At 50.8% G+C, this 15,855-nt stretch overlaps 1 protein-coding gene across 1 annotated transcript in view; it reads left to right on the top strand.

Moving 5' to 3' along the window:
- Positions 1 to 15,855, top strand: part of LOC139234775 (GDNF family receptor alpha-2-like) — a 290,018-nt gene that overhangs the window by 88,701 nt on the left and 185,462 nt on the right. The gene's annotated exons all lie outside the window — the stretch shown is intronic.

The raw sequence follows: 15,855 nt of genomic DNA, 5'->3' as shown, positions 1-15,855 counted from the left end.
AGACTGGAGAAGCTGGGACTGTTCTCCTTGGAGCAGAGAAGGTTGAGAGGAGATTTGATCGAGGTGTTCAAAATCACGAGGGGTCTGGACAGAGTAGATCGAGAGAAACTGTTCCCATTGGTGGAAGGGTCGGGAACCAGAGGACACAGATTTAAGGCGATTGGCAGAAGAACCAAAGGCAACATGAGAGAACGTTTTTACCCAGCGAGTGGTTAGGATCTGGAATGCGCTGCCTGAGAGGGTGGTGGAGGCAGACTCAATCGTGGTTTTCAAAAGGGAGTTGGATAAGTACCTGAAGGAAAAGTATGTGCAGGGCTACGGGGAAAGGGCGGGGGGAGTGGGACTGGCTGAGGGGCTCTTGCAGAGAGCCGGCATGGGATCGACTGGCCGAATGGCCTCCTTCTGAGCTGCAACCGTTCTATGATTCTATTTTGTTGAAAAGAAGTGGAAGTGTTTGTGACTTTTGAAGTTGTTTGTGAGTCGGAATAGGAGCAATCTGGGTGTATTAGGATTGCTTCAATCTGGATCAACCTGGCGTGCCCTATGCCCCTGGTCCTTTAGGATAGTGAAGCTTTTATTTCTGGACAATGATGTTTCCTCATTTTCCTATCCAAGGCCTAGGGGTCGAAATTCCCTTTCTAACGCCAACCGTTAACGGAGAAGCGGGGAGGCTGAGAGGATGATCATCGACGGGGAAATGTAGCTGGGCGGCGGGGGTGGGGGGGGGGGGCGGAGCCAAGCGGAATCGCTGCGCGCTGTACCGCCACCCCTGTGATGATGTCATCGAGCATGCAGCGCCCCCTTGGGGCCGCGGCTGGGGAGTTCGGTGAGTGCGGTGGCCTTACCGGCGGACATCCGTACAGCCGGGGAAAGGTGGTGGGATATTGGGGATCCCGGGGCGAGAGCATCCAGAGATCAGGGCAAGTTGTTATCGTTAATGTTTGCAGCATCTATGTACCAATGGCGCCAGTGGGGAAGTGTGGGCGTGGGCCAGAGAAGTTTGCGGAATGTTATTTTTCCAGTTTTTCCAACTCGCGTGCCGGCAGCCGACCGTGGGGAAACCCGGTCGGCCTCCTGAGCTCCCGGCCCGTTGTCGGCCGAAGGGCGAGTGTGCCACGCCACTTTTAGCGCCGGTCTCTCATCTTCGGACGGAAAAACTAAATTTGGCAGTTTGAGGCGGTGATTACCGCCTGGCAGTAAAATCAGCATTCAGCCGGTGTCACCGCCTCACATCCGGTAGTGCCGAATGGCGATCCCTTCGTCCTCATCTCAAAGTTACAGGCAGATGTGAAAAGGCCATTTCGCCCACCAAGCTGCTTTTTTTTTTAACAGCACCATTGACGTAGTAAAACGCCCCTCGGCGCTTCTCAGGAGCGTTAACAAAGAGAATTTGACACCGAGCCACATGAGGAGATATTAGGGACAGGTGACCAGAAACTGGGTCAAAGAGGTCGGTTTTAAGAAGCGTCTTCAAGGAGGAGAGAGAGGCGGAGAGGTTGAGGGAGGGAGTTCCAGAGCTTGGGCCTGGGTAGCTGAAGGCACGGCCACCAATGGTGGAGCGATGGGAATGGGGGATGCGCAAGAGGGCAGAATTGGAGGAGTGCAGAGGTCAGCGTGAATCCAATTGAGGAATTATAACAGCTTCTGAGAAAACTGCACATGAAGCAGAATTAGGGTGTACTAAAAAGATGAAAGGGCCAATTATAACACTAGTAATTAAGAAGAGAAATGATTCCAGATAATTCTATCTGTTTTATGATTATCCTGGTCCCTAGATGTAGAATAGATTTTAATCAATGCAGTTTCCCACCATTTATTAAAAAACTTCATTAAAGGAAAACTCCATGACTAACAGAATTAAATTACCGCACAATGTAACGAAAAACCCAATTACAACTTCACTCACCTGTTTAAAGGGATTGCAACTGATCAGATTCCTTTTATTAATATATAATAAAATATTTATAGAAAGATGACATCCTGTTAATTTAGGCAGTCAGCCCCGATGTAACGAGAACTATACAAAAGAAACTCAGAATGACTGCAGGTAATATGAGGCTAAACTTTGTGCCTGTTTCTCACGTTGTTCTGTACGGTATAGTAACGGGCATTGACCAGTTTTAAGTTAGCTGTCTGTCAGCCGTGGCTCAGTGAGCAGCCTCCCCTCTGACTCAGAAGGTTGTGGGTTCAAGTCTCACTCCAGAGACTCGAGCACATTATACAGGCTGTCATATCAGTACAGTACTGAGGGAGTGCCGCACTGTCAGAGGGGCAGTACTGAGGGAGCGCCGCACTGTCGGAGGGGCAGTACTGAGGGAGCGCCGCACTGTCGGAGGGGCAGTACTGAGGGAGCGCTGCACTGTCGAAGGGGCAGTACTGAGGGAGTGCCGCACTGTCGTAGGGGCAGTACTGAGGGAGTGCTGCACTGTCGGAGGGGCAGTACTGAGGGAGCACTGCACTGTCGAAGGGGCAGTACTGAGGGAGTGCCGCACTGTCGTAGGGGCAGTACTGAGGGAGTGCTGCACTGTCGGAGGGGCAGTACTGAGGGAGTGCTGCACTGTCGTAGGGGCAGTACTGAGGGAGTGCTGCACTGTCGGAGGGGCAGTACTGAGGGAGTGCTGCACTGTCGGAGGGGCAGTACTGAGGGAGCGCTGCACTGTCGGAGGGGCAGTACTGAGGGAGTGCTGCACTGTCAGAAGGGCAGTACTGAGGGAGCGCTGCACTGTCGGAGGGGCAGTACTGAGGGAGTGCCGCACTGTCGGAGGGGCAGTACTGAGGGAGTGCCACACTGTTGGAGGGGCAGTACGGAGGGAGCGCCGCACTGTCGGAGGGGCAGTGCTGAAGGAGCGCCGCACTGTCGGAGGGGCAGTACTGAGGGAGCACTGCACTATCGGAGGAGCAGTGCTGAGGGAGTGCCGCATTGTCGGAGGGGCAGTACTGAGGGAGCGCCACACTGTCGGAGGGGCAGTACTGGGGGAGCGCCGCACTGTCGAAGGGGCAGTACTGAGGGAGTGCTGCACTGTTGGAGGGACAGTACTGAGGGAGTGCTGCACTGTCGGAGGGGCAGTACCGAGGGAGCGCTGCACTGTCGGAGGTGCTGTCTTTCGGATGAAAAGTTAAACCGTCTGCCCTCTAAGGTAGATATAAAAGTTCCCATGGTACTATTTCGACGAAAGCAAGGCAGTTGTCCCCGGTGTTCTGGTCAATATTTATCCCTCAATCAACATCACAAAAACAGTCATTATCACATTGCTGTTTGTGGGAGCTTGCTGTGCACAAATTAGCTGCGACGTTTCCCACAATACAACAGTGATTACACTCCAAAAGTACCTCATTGGCTGTAACATGCTTTGAGAGGCTTTGGTCATGAAAGGCGCTATATAAATGCAAGTCTTTCTTTATCAATAAACGTCTCTGTGAGCGAGTGGTGGGTGTTGTGTGCATTGAGAACAATGAGCTTGGTGATGAGTGGGCGGTGCATTGACTTGGCTTGTGCTGAGGGTCACACAAGCAATGGCAAAAGTTACTGAAAATGCTGCTGTATTTTGCTAGTGAGAAATTACATCTGTAATGCTATAGTTTTGTCGCTGAGGTCTGTTGACAACATGTCACGGTGCAAAAGCACCTTTGTGGTGTTAAACAATGTGTCGTGCCGGGGTGTGTATAACGGGGACAAGTCAGTCATTGCATTCAGCAGCATTAAACATGGGCCCCTGTATTACCCGGCATTAACCTCGAGTTATATCCGTGCCTTCTCCCCTTTTACACTCCATTCCCGACTCAAACTCAAATCTATTTAAAATGACTCAATGCCTCCTTCAAATACTGTGGGGTATAATTGGGGTTCGGTGATTGGGCACTGTGGGGTATAATTGGGGTTCAGTGATGGGACATTATGGGGTATAACTGGGGTTCAGTGGTGGGACATTATGGGGTATAATTGGGGTTCAGTGGTGGGACACTATGGGGTATAATTGGGGTTCAGTGATGGGACATTATGGGGTATAATTGGGGTTCAGTGATGGGGCATTGTGGGGTATAATTGGGCTTCAGTGGTGGGACATTATGGGGTATAATTGGGGTTCAGTGATGGGACATTATGGGGTATAATTGGGGTTCAGTGGTGGGACATTATGGGGTATAATTGGGGTTCAGTGGTGGGACATTATGTGGTATAATTGGGGTTCAGCGGTGGGACATCATGTGGTATAATTGGGGTTCCGTGGTGGGACATTATGTGGTATAATTGGGGTTCAGTGGTGGGACATTATGGGGTATAATTGGGGTTCCGTGGTGGGACATTATGGGGTATAATTGGGGTTCAGTGGTGGGACATTATGGGGTACAATTGGGGTTCAGTGGTGGGACATTATGGGGTATAATTGGGGTTCAGTGGTGGGACATTATGGGATATAATTGGGGTTCCGTGGTGGGACATTATGGGGTATAATTGGGGTTCAGTGATGGGATATTATGGGGTATAATTGGGGTTCAGTGGTGGGGAGTTATGGGGTATAATTGGGGTTCAGTGATGGGGAATTATGGGGTATAATCGGGGTTCAGTGATGGGGCATTATGGGGTATAATTGGGGTTCAGTGATGGGACATTATGGGGTGTAATTGGGGTTCAATGGCGGGGAGTTATGGGGTACAATTGGGGTTCAGTGATGGGGCATTATGGGGTATAATTGGGGTTGAGTGATGGGGCATTATGTGGTATAATTGGTGTTCAGTGATGGGGCATTATGGGATATAGTTGCGGTTCAGCGGTGGGACATTATGGGGTATAATTGGGGTGCAGTGGTGGGGCATTATGTGGTATAATTGGGGTTCAGTGATGGGTTATTATGGGGTATAATTTGGGTTCAGTGGTGGGACATTATGGGGCACAATTGGGGGTCAGTGGTGGGACATTATGTGGTATAATTGGGGTTCAATGATGGGGCATTATGTGGCATAATTGGGGTTCAGTGATGGGGTATTATGGGGTATAATTGGGGTTCAGTGGTGGGACATTATGGGGTATAATTGGGGTGCAGTGGTGGGGCATTATGGGGTATAATTGGGGTTCAGTGATGGGCTATTATGGGGTATAACTGGGGTTCAGTGGTGGGACATTATGAGGTATAATTGGGGTTCAATGGTGGGGCATTATGGGGTATAATTGGGGTTCAGTGATGGGACATTATGGGGTATAATTGGGATTCCGTGATGGGGCATATGGAGTATAATTGGGGTTCAGTGATGGGACATTATGGGGTATAATTGGGGTTCTGTGGCGGGACATTATGGGGTATAATTGGGGTTCAGTGGTGGGACATTATGGGGTATAATTGGGGTTCAGTGGTGGGACATTATGGAGTATAATTGGGGTTCAGTGGTGGGACATTATGTGGTATAATTGGGGTTCAGTGGTGGGACATTATGGGCTATAATTGAAGTTCCGTAATGGGACATTATGGGGTATAATTGGGGTTCAGTGGTGGGACATTATGTGGTATAATTGGGGTTCAGTGGTGGGACATTATGGGGTACAATTGGGGTCCAGTGGTGAGACATTATGTGGTATAATTGGGGTTCAGTGGTGGGGCATTATGTGGTATAATTGGGGTTCAGTGGTGGGACAGTATGTGGTATAATTGGGGTTCAGTGATGGGGTATTATGGGGTATAATTGGTGTTCAGTGGTGGGATATTATGTGGTATAATTGGGGTTCAGTGGTGGGACATTATGGAGTATACTTGGGGTTCAGTGGTGGGACATTATGCGGTATAATTGGGGTTCAGTGGTTGGACAGTATGTGGTATAATTGGGGTTCAGTGATGGGGTATTATGGGGTATAATTGGTGTTCAGTGATGGGGCATTATGGGATATAATTGAGGTTCAGCGGTGGGACATTATGGGGTATAATTGGGGTTCAGTGGTGGGGCATTATGTGGTATAATTGGGGATCAGTGATGGGGTATTATGGGGTATAATTGGGGTTCAGTGGTGGGACATTATGGGGTACAATTGGGGTTCAGTGGTGGAACATTATGTGGTATAATTGGGGTTCAGTGGTGATGCATTATGTCCTATAATTGGGGTTCGGTGATGGGGTATTACGAGGTATAATTGGGGTTCAGTGATGGGGTATTATGGGGTAAAATTGGGGTTCAGTGGTGGGACATTATGGGGGCACAATTGGGGTTCAGTGGTGGGATAGTATGTGGTATAATTGGGGTTCAGTGATGGGACATTATGTGGTATAATTGGGGTTCAGTGATGGGGTATTATGGGGTATAATTGGGGTTCAGTGGTGGGACATTATGGGGTACAATTGGGGTTCAGTGGTGGAACATTATGTGGTATAATTGGGGTTCAGTGGTGATGCATTATGTCCTATAATTGGGGTTCGGTGATGGGGTATTACGAGGTATAATTGGGGTTCAGTGATGGGGTATTATGGGGTAAAATTGGGGTTCAGTGGTGGGACATTATGGGGGCACAATTGGGGTTCAGTGGTGGGATAGTATGTGGTATAATTGGGGTTCAGTGATGGGACATTATGTGGTATAATTGGGGTTCAGTGATGGGGTATTATGGGGTATAATTGGGGTTCAGTGGTGGGACATTATGGGGGCACGATTGGGGTTCAGTAGTGGGACAGTATGTGGTTTAATTGGGGTTCAGTGATGGGGTATTATGTGGTATAATTGGGGTTCAGTGATGGGACATTATGGGGTATAATTGGGGTGCAGTGGTGGGGCATTATGGGGTATAATTGGGGTTCAGTGATGGGCTATTATGGGGTATAACTGGGGTTCAGTGGTGGGGCATTATGTGGTATAATTGGGATTCAGTGATGGGGCATTATGGAGCATAATTGGGGTTCAGTGATGGGACATTATGGGGTATAATTGGGGTTCTGTGGTGGGACATTATGGGGTATAATTGGGGTTCAGTGGTGGGACATTATGGTGTATAAGTGGGGTTCAGTGGTGGGATATTATGTGGTATAATTGGGGTTCAGTGGTGGGACATTATGGAGTATAATTGGGGTTCAGTGGTGGGACATTATGTGGTATAATTGGGGTTCAGTGGTGGGACATTATGGGCTATAATTGAAGTTCCGTAATGGGACATTATGGGGTATAATTGGGGTTCAGTGGTGGGACATTATGTGGTATAATTGGGGTTCAGTGGTGGGACATTATGGGGTACAATTGGGGTCCAGTGGTGAGACATTATGTGGTATAATTGGGGTTCAGTGGTGGGGCATTATGTGGTATACTTGGGGTTCAGTGGTGGGACAGTATGTGGTATAATTGGGGTTCAGTGATGGGGCATTATGGGGTATAATTGGTGTTCAGTGATGGGACATTATGGGGTATAATTGGGGTTCTGTGGTGGGACATTATGGGGTATAATTGGGGTTCAGTGGTGGGACATTCTGGGGTATAAGTGGGGTTCAGTGGTGGGATATTATGTGGTATAATTGGGGTTCAGTGGTGGGGCATTATGGAGTATAATTGGGGTTCAGTGGTGGGACATTATGTGGTATAATTGGGGTTCAGTGGTTGGACAGTATGTGGTATAATTGGGGTTCAGCGATGGGGTATTATGGGGTATAATTGGTGTTCAGTGATGGGGCATTATGGGATATAATTGAGGTTCAGCGGTGGGACATTATGGGGTATAATTGGGGTTCAGTGGTGGGGCATTATGTGGTATAATTGGGGATCAGTGATGGGGTATTATGGGGTATAATTGGGGTTCAGTGGTGGGACATTATGGGGTACAATTGGGGTTCAGTGGTGGAACATTATGTGGTATAATTGGGGTTCAGCGGTGGGGCATTATGTCCTATAATTGGGGTTCAGTGATGGAGTATTATGGGGTATAATTGGGGTTTAATCGTTGGACATTATGCGGGTACAATTGGGGTTCAGTGGTGGGACAGTATGTGGTATAATTGGGGTTCAGTGATGGGACATTATGGGGTATAATTGGGGTTCAGTGATGGGACATTATGGGGTATAATTGGGGTTCAGTGGTGGGACATTATGGGGTATAATTGGGGTTCAGTGATGGGACATTATGGGGTATAATTGGGGTTCTGTGGTGGGACATTATAGGGTATAATTGGGGTTCAGTGGTGGGACATTATGGGGTATAATTGGGGTTCAGTGGTGGGACATTATGTGGTATAATTGGGATTCGGCGGTGGGAAATTATGGGGTATAATTGGGGTTCAGTGGTGGGACATTCTGGCGTATAATTGGGGTTCCGTGGTGGACATTATGGGGTATTATTGGGGTTCAGTGGTGGGACATTATGTGGTATAATTGGGGTTCAGTGGTGGGACATTATGGGGTATAATTGGGGTTCAGTGGTGGGACATTATGGGGTATAATTGGGGTTCAGTGATGGGGCATTACGGGGTATAATTGGGGTTCAGTGATGGGGAGTTATGGGGTATAATTGTGGTTCAGTGATGGGGCATTATGGGATATAATTGCGGTTCAGCGGTGGGACATTATGGGGTATAATTGGGGTTCAGTGGTGGGGCATTATGTGGTATAATTGGGGTTCAGTGATGGGGTATTATGGGGTATAATTGGGGTTCAGTGGTGGGACATTATGGGGTACAATTGGGGTTCAGTGGTGGAACATTATGTGGTATAATTGGGGTTCAGTGGTGATGCATTATGTCCTATAATTGGGGTTCGGTGATGGGGTATTACGAGGTATAATTGGGGTTCAGTGATGGGGTATTATGGGGTATAATTGGGGTTCAGTGGTAGGGCATTATGTGTTATAATTGGGGTTCAGTGATGGGGTATTATGGGGTATAGCTGGGGTTCAGTGGTGGGACATTATGGGGGTACAATTGGGTTCAGTGGTGGGACAGTGTGTGGTATAATTGGGGTTCAGCGATGGGGTATTATGGGGTATAATTCGGGTTCAGCGATGGGACATTATGTGGTATGATTGGGGTTCAGTGGTGGGACATTATGGGGTATAATTGGGGTTCAGTGGTGGGACAATGTGTGGTATAATTGGCATTCAGTGGTGGGACATTATGGGGTATAATTGGGGTTCAGTGGTGGGACATTACGGGGTATAATTGGGGTTCGGTGATGGGGTATTACGAGGTATAATTGGGGTTCAGTGATGGGGCACTACGGGGTACAATTGGGGTTCAGTGACGGGGTATTATGGGGTCCAATTGGGGTTCAGTGATGAGGTACTATGGGGTACAATTGGGGTTCAGTGATGGGGTACTATGGGGTATAATTGGGATTCAGTGGTGGGACATTAAGTGACATAATTGGGGTTCAGTGATGGGGCATTATGGGGTATAATCGGGGTTCAGTGATGGGGTATTATGGGGTATAACTGGGGTTCAGTGGTGGGACATTATGGGGTATAATTGGGGTTCAGTGATGGGGTATTGGGTATAACTGGGGTTCAGTGGTGGGACATTATGGGGTATAATTGGGGTTGAGTGGTGGGACATTATGGGGTATAATTGGGGTTCAGTGGTGGGACATTATGGGGTATAATTGGGGTTCAGTGGTGGGACGTTATGGGGTATAATTGGGGTTCAGTGGCAGTGCACTGCGGGTTAGAAGTGGAGCCTCATTCAAATGGAACGTCATTGACACTCGTTCAGTGTATGTCCACAATTCTCACGCACAATAAATCCCGGCAAGGTATCGCTTCTCCATGGGAAGGAGTGAGTTTGCCCCTGACTCTGGTCTTCTCCATCATTGCCTTTGTGCCAACTCTCATTCTGTGTCAGTTTTTCCTGCCCCTCTTCCCTCCCCATTGCCCCCCCGCTGCTCCTGTCCCCCGAGATGATATCTTGCCCGCTGTCGCTCGCAGTCGCCCCGGGGTGTGAGTTGTGACCTTGCGACCACGAGCCAAGCTTCCTCCCACCTTGACTGCCGAGTGTTTGGTGTCTAAGATCCTGCCCCTTACTTCGCTGATGAAAAGTGGTCGGGCGGGGAGCAGAATCGGGAAACTGCAGCTTCTCATTTGTTACTGCGATGGGAAACTCGCTCAAAGCCCAGGAAACGGTTCTGCTCAGCGTCCGGAGGTTTTGCTTGTACACAAGTGTATACAACGATTAACTGGTGCCTGTGCGAGCACACTGCCTATTTATATGAGTCTCTTAAGACTACACATGCTGCATTGACATTATTGTCATTTTAGCTTTTGTTAAGCATTTTTAGCTCTTAAATATATTTGATGCATTGATCGCCCTGACAGTACTCTGAGGGCCTGCGAAAATCTATAAACCACCTGCACTGTAAATTGATATTCTGTGATTGGCATCAGTTGGCTGTAAGTAGGGCAGGGATTGTCGCTCTCCACACACAACGCAGTACTCCGGCAATGCACACCGTTTTGGTTAATGCACACTCTACTGGCAATTGTGAGGTTGCCTGAGCTACACAACTCTCAGCACTTTGATGCTGAATCCATGAAAACCAAGTGCTGAAGGAACAGCGCTGGGAGTGGACAGGAATATGGACATCGCCCCCCACGTTCCACCTGATGTAAACTCGGGGTGATCCCAAACCCTGCTGACCCGTGTCCTAACTCGCACCGAGTCCCACTCACCCATCACCCCCTGTGCTCACTGACCCGTGTCCTAACTCGCACCCAGTCCCGCTCACCCATCGCCCCCTGTGCTCGCTGACCCGTGTCCTAACTCGCACCAAGTCTGGCTCACCCATCACCCTCTATGCTCGCTGACCCGTGTCCTAACTCGCACCGAGTCCCGCTCACCCATCACCCCCTGTGCTCGCTGACCCGTGTCCTAACTCGCACCGAGTCCCGCTCACCCATCACCCCCTGTGCTCACTGACCCGTGTCCTAACTCGCACCAAGTCTGGCTCACCCATCACCCTCTATGCTCGCTGACCCGTGTCCTAACTCGCACCGAGTCCCGCTCACCAATCACCCCCTGTGCTCGCTGACCCGTGTCCTAACTCGCACCGAGTCCCGCTCACCCATCACCCCCTGTGCTCACTGACCCATGTCCTAACTCGCACCAAGTCCCGCTCACCCATCACCCCCTGTGCTCACTGACCCATGTCCTAATCGCACCCAGTCCCGCTCACCCATCACCCCCTGTGCTCACTGACCCATGTCCTAACTCGCCCCCGAGTCCCGCTCACCCATCACCCTCTGTGCTCGCTGACCTGTGCTTGGCCCCTGCTCCAGCAACACTTAGATTTTAAAATTCTCATCCTTGGTTTCAAATCCCTTCATGGCCTCGCCCCTCCCTATCTCTGTAATCTTCTTCAGCCCCAGAACCCCCCGAGATGTCTGCGCTCCTCTAATTCTGCCCTCTTGAGTATCCCTGATAATCTCCTGACCATTGGTGGCCGTGCCTTTAGCTGCCTGGGCCCCAAGCTCTGGAACTCCCTCCCTAAACCTCTCCGCCTCTCTCTCCTCCTTTTAAGACGCTCCTTAAAACCTACATCTTTGACCAAGCTTTTGGTCACCTGCCCTAAGATCTGCTTATGCAATTTGGTGTCAAATTTCTTGTCTTAAGATCACTCCTGTGAAGCGCCTTGGGACATTTCACTATGTTAAAGGCGCTATATAAATACAAGTTTTTGTTGGAAATAGCCTTGTCATACTCTGCACTGCGGCTCTGTGGACCATGAGCTCGGTGTCGGTTTGAGGTCCTGGTCTTCGAACGCTCTCTTCCTCAGGCGACCGAAGGCTGGGCAGGGGCACTGGTGACGATGGTACTCTGCAAACTAGACTGCCGCTGAGTGAGGCTCTGATCAGCGGCCTGAGTCACACACCCTCCCACCGCAGCAGGACACGGTGCGGTACGCAGTGATCTTCTTCTCTCACCCCTGCCCGCAACGATTGACACACACACACCAGCGGACAATAATGGTGTCTATTTGCCGTCAGTTGGATGCCCAAACTGCCCAAGTCTTGCAAGACACAAATAACCTTCCGGAAGTACCAGGGGACCGAGGGTCAAGCGAGAAGGAGGAACTGAAGGATATCCTTATTAGGTGGGAAATTGTGTTAGGGAAATTGATGGGATTGAAGGCCGATAAATCCCCGGGGCCTGATAATCTGCATCCTAGGGTACTTAAGGAAGTGGCCCTAGAAATAGTGGATGCATTGGTGATCATTTTCCAACAGTCTATCGACTCTGGATCAGTCCCTATGGATTGGAGGGTCGCTAATGTAGCACCACTTTGTTAAAAAAGGAGGGAGAGAGAAAACGGGTAATTATAGACCGGTTAGCCTGACATCAGTAGTGGGGAAAATGTTGGAATCAATTATTAAAGATGAAATAGCAGCACATTTGGAAAGCAGTGACAGGATCGGTCCAAGTCAGCATGGATTTATGAAAGGGAAATCATGCTTGACAAATCATCTAGAATATTTTGAGGATGTAACTAGTAGAGTCGACAAGGGAGAACCAGTGGATGTGGTGTATTTGGACTTTCAAAAGCTTTTGACAACGTCCCCCACAAGAGATTAGTGTGCAAAATTAAAGCACATGGTATTGGGGGTAATATACTGACGTGGATAGAGAACTGGTTGGCAGACAGGAAGCAGAGAGTCGGGATAAATGGGTTCTTTTCAGAATGGCAGGCAGTGACTAGTGGAGTGCTGCAGGGCTCAGTGCTGGGGCCCCAGCTATTTACAATATACATCAATGATTTCGATGAAGGAATTGAGTGTAATATCTCCAAGTTTGCAGATGGCACTAAACTGGGTGGCAGTGTGAGCTGTGAGGAGGACACTAAGAGGCTGCAGGGTGACTTGGACGGGTTTGGTGAGTGGGCAAATGCATGGCAGATGCAGTATAATGTGGATAAATCTGAGATTATCCACTTTGGTGGCAAAAACAGGAAGACAGAATATTATCTGAATGGTAACAGATTAGGAAAAGGGGAGGTGCAATGAGACCTGGGTGTCATGGTACATCAGTATTGAAAGTTGGCATGCAGGTACAGCAGGCAGTGAAGAAGGCAAATGGTATGTTGGCCTTCATAGCTCGGGGATTTGAGTATAGGAGCAGGGAGGTCTTACTGCAGTTGTACAGGGCCTTGGTGAGGCCTCACCTGGAATATTGTGTTCAGTTTTGGTCTCCTAATCTGAGAAAGGACATTCTTGCTATTGAGGGAGTGCAGTGAAGGTTCACCAGACTGATTCCTGGGATGGCAGGACTGACATATGAGGAGAGTCTGGATCGACTGGGCTTGTATTCACTGGAGTTTAGAAGGATGAGAGGGGATCTCATAGAAACATATAAAATTCTGATGGGACTGGACAGGTTAGATCCGGGAAGAATGTTCCCAATGTTGGGGAAGTCCAGAACCAGGGGTCACAGTCTTAGGATAAGGGGTAGGCCATTTAGGACCGAGATGAGGAGAAACTGCTTCATTCAGAGAGTTGTTAACCTGTGGAATTCCCTACCGCAGAGAGTTGTTGATCCCACTTCGGGAGTGAGATGTGACCCTTATGGCTAAAGGGATATATGGCTAAAGGGATCAAGGGGTATGGAGAGAACGCAGGAATGGGGTACTGAGGTGAATGATCAGCCATGATCATATTGAATGGTGGTGCAGGCTCGAAGGGCCGAATGGCCTACTCCTGCACCTATTTTCTATGTTTCTATTGGCCGTAAAGCACTTTGAGACGTCCGGTGGTCGTGAAAGGCGCTATATAAATGCATGTCTTTCTTTTCCTGCCTCCTGATTAAAGAGTCACAGCTGAAAAGACCGCCAGCGAGACACGCAAAGCATTTCTGCTGAACCCGGAGTGGGGCAGGGGGGGAAGTGGGGCGGGAGGAGGGAGTGGGGGCAAGGAGTAGGGTGCGGGGCGAGGAGGGTGGAGGGGGGGGGAGCGGGGGCGTGGGGAGGTGCGCCCCCGCTCCCCTCCCTCCCCACCCACCCCACCCCCCACTCCCTGCCCCCGCTCCCCTCCCCCTCCCCTTCCTGCCCCCCCTCCCCTACTCTCCACCTCCCTCTCTCCCTCCCCCTCCTCTGCCCCTCCCCTCCCCCTACTCTCCCCGCCCCTGCCCCCCCTCCCCGCCCTCGCTCCCCCACCACTCCCGCCTCCCCCTCCCCTCCCTTCCCCCCCCCCCCACCCACCCCCTCGCTCCCCGCTCCCCACCCCACCTCCCCTCCCCAGCCACCTCCTCTCCCCACTCCCCCGCTGAATTTCCTGATCAGCAGTATTCCTGGTTGCCGTCCATGTCAACATTTAATTTGCGACTGCAAATAAATTATTCAGCATCAAAGTGCTCTGATTTAACGTCTGATTTAACGGCCATTTGCCTTAATCGGTTGATCTTTTCCAGCTCCACAATTTGCAGTCAGAGCGCACGGTTGACTTGCAAGATGGGCAAAGTGAGCAAATTGCTGTCATTTAAAAAATCTCATTTCCCCGTCGTCTTTTCTCCACAAGTGGCCGCATTCAGCACGGGGCGGAGCAGATTATGCAGAAAAGCGGTTCTCTCATCGGAGGCCAAGGCTGCCTGTGCACACATTGACACCAGCACGGCAAAAGAGAAGAAAAGTAAAAAGAGTAGTCACATGGGTTTGATGGCCGGTGAACGGGTTGTACAGAAAGCTGGAAGGAAAATTGTGAGGTGCTAGCCAAAGATTTCAGTCTTGCAGTAAATAGGGAGGAAGGACAAAAGGGGCCATAAGAACATAAGAAATAGGAACAGGAGTCGACCATTCGGCCCCTCGAGCCTGCTCCGCCATTCAATAAGATCACGGCTGATCTGATCCCTGGCCTCAACTCCACTTCCCGCTGCCCGCTCCCCACAACCCCTGACTCTCATCGCTCAAAAATCTGTATCTCCGCCTTAAATATATTCAATGACCCAGCCTCCACAGCTCTCTGGGGCAGAGAATTCCGAAGATTTACAACCCTCTGAGAGAAGAAATTCTCCTCATCATCAGTTTTTAAATGGGCCGCCTCTTATTCTGAAACTATGCCCCGAGTTCGGCATTCCCCCACGAGGGGAAACAGCCTCTCAGCATCTCAGCTCAGGAATGTAGTGAAATCCACAGGTGATCAACACTCGAAGAGGAAGCAATTACAGGGCGACGTGGAAAGTGCAGGAAGGTGGGACCGATGGGGTCGCTCGCTCAAAGAGCCGGCACAGGTATGATGGGCCGAATGGCCTCTTCTGTGCTGTATCATTCTGGGATTGTATGTTACCACTGATGGTTCTTCTGTCGTGATTCTCTCTGTTGTAGTGTAATGGAAAACTTAAATAGAGTACAAGAGGGGGTGGGTGGGGGGAGGGATGGGGTGGGAGTGGGGGGTGAGAGTGGGAGGGGGAGGGGTTGGGGGGTCAGTGTGGGGGGGGGGTTGGAGTGGAGGGGAAGGGGAGGGGGTGGGGTGGGGTGGGAGGGAGAAGGGTTAGGGTGGGCAGGGGGTGCGAGGGGTTGGGGTTGGGGGGTGAGTGTGGGGGGTGGGGGAGGGGAGGGTGTGGGGGGTGGGGGAGGGGTGGGGGAGGGGAGGGGTGGGGGTGGGGGAGGGGAGGGGAGTGGGGGGGTGAGTGTGGGGGGGTAGGGGAGGGGAGGGAGTGGGGGGGTGAGTGTAGGGGGTGGGGGAGGGGAGGGAGTGTGGGTGAGTGTGGGGGCGGGGGGGAGGGAGTGGGGGTGAGTGTGGGGGGTGGGGTAGGGGAGGGAGTGGGCTGAGTGTGGGGGGTGGGGGAGGGGAGGGAGTGGGGGAGGGGAGGGAGTGGGGGGGTGGGGGAGGGGAGGGAGTGGGGTGGGTGGGAGTGGGGGTGAGTGTGGGGGGGGAGGGGAGGGGAGTGGGGGAGGGGAGGGAGTGGGGGGTAGAGTGTGGGGGGGGAG

The sequence above is a fragment of the Pristiophorus japonicus genome, chromosome 22, assembly GCF_044704955.1.
Source record: "Pristiophorus japonicus isolate sPriJap1 chromosome 22, sPriJap1.hap1, whole genome shotgun sequence".
NCBI lineage: Eukaryota > Metazoa > Chordata > Chondrichthyes > Pristiophoridae > Pristiophorus > Pristiophorus japonicus.
This window is presented reverse-complemented; position numbering and strand designations above follow the sequence as displayed.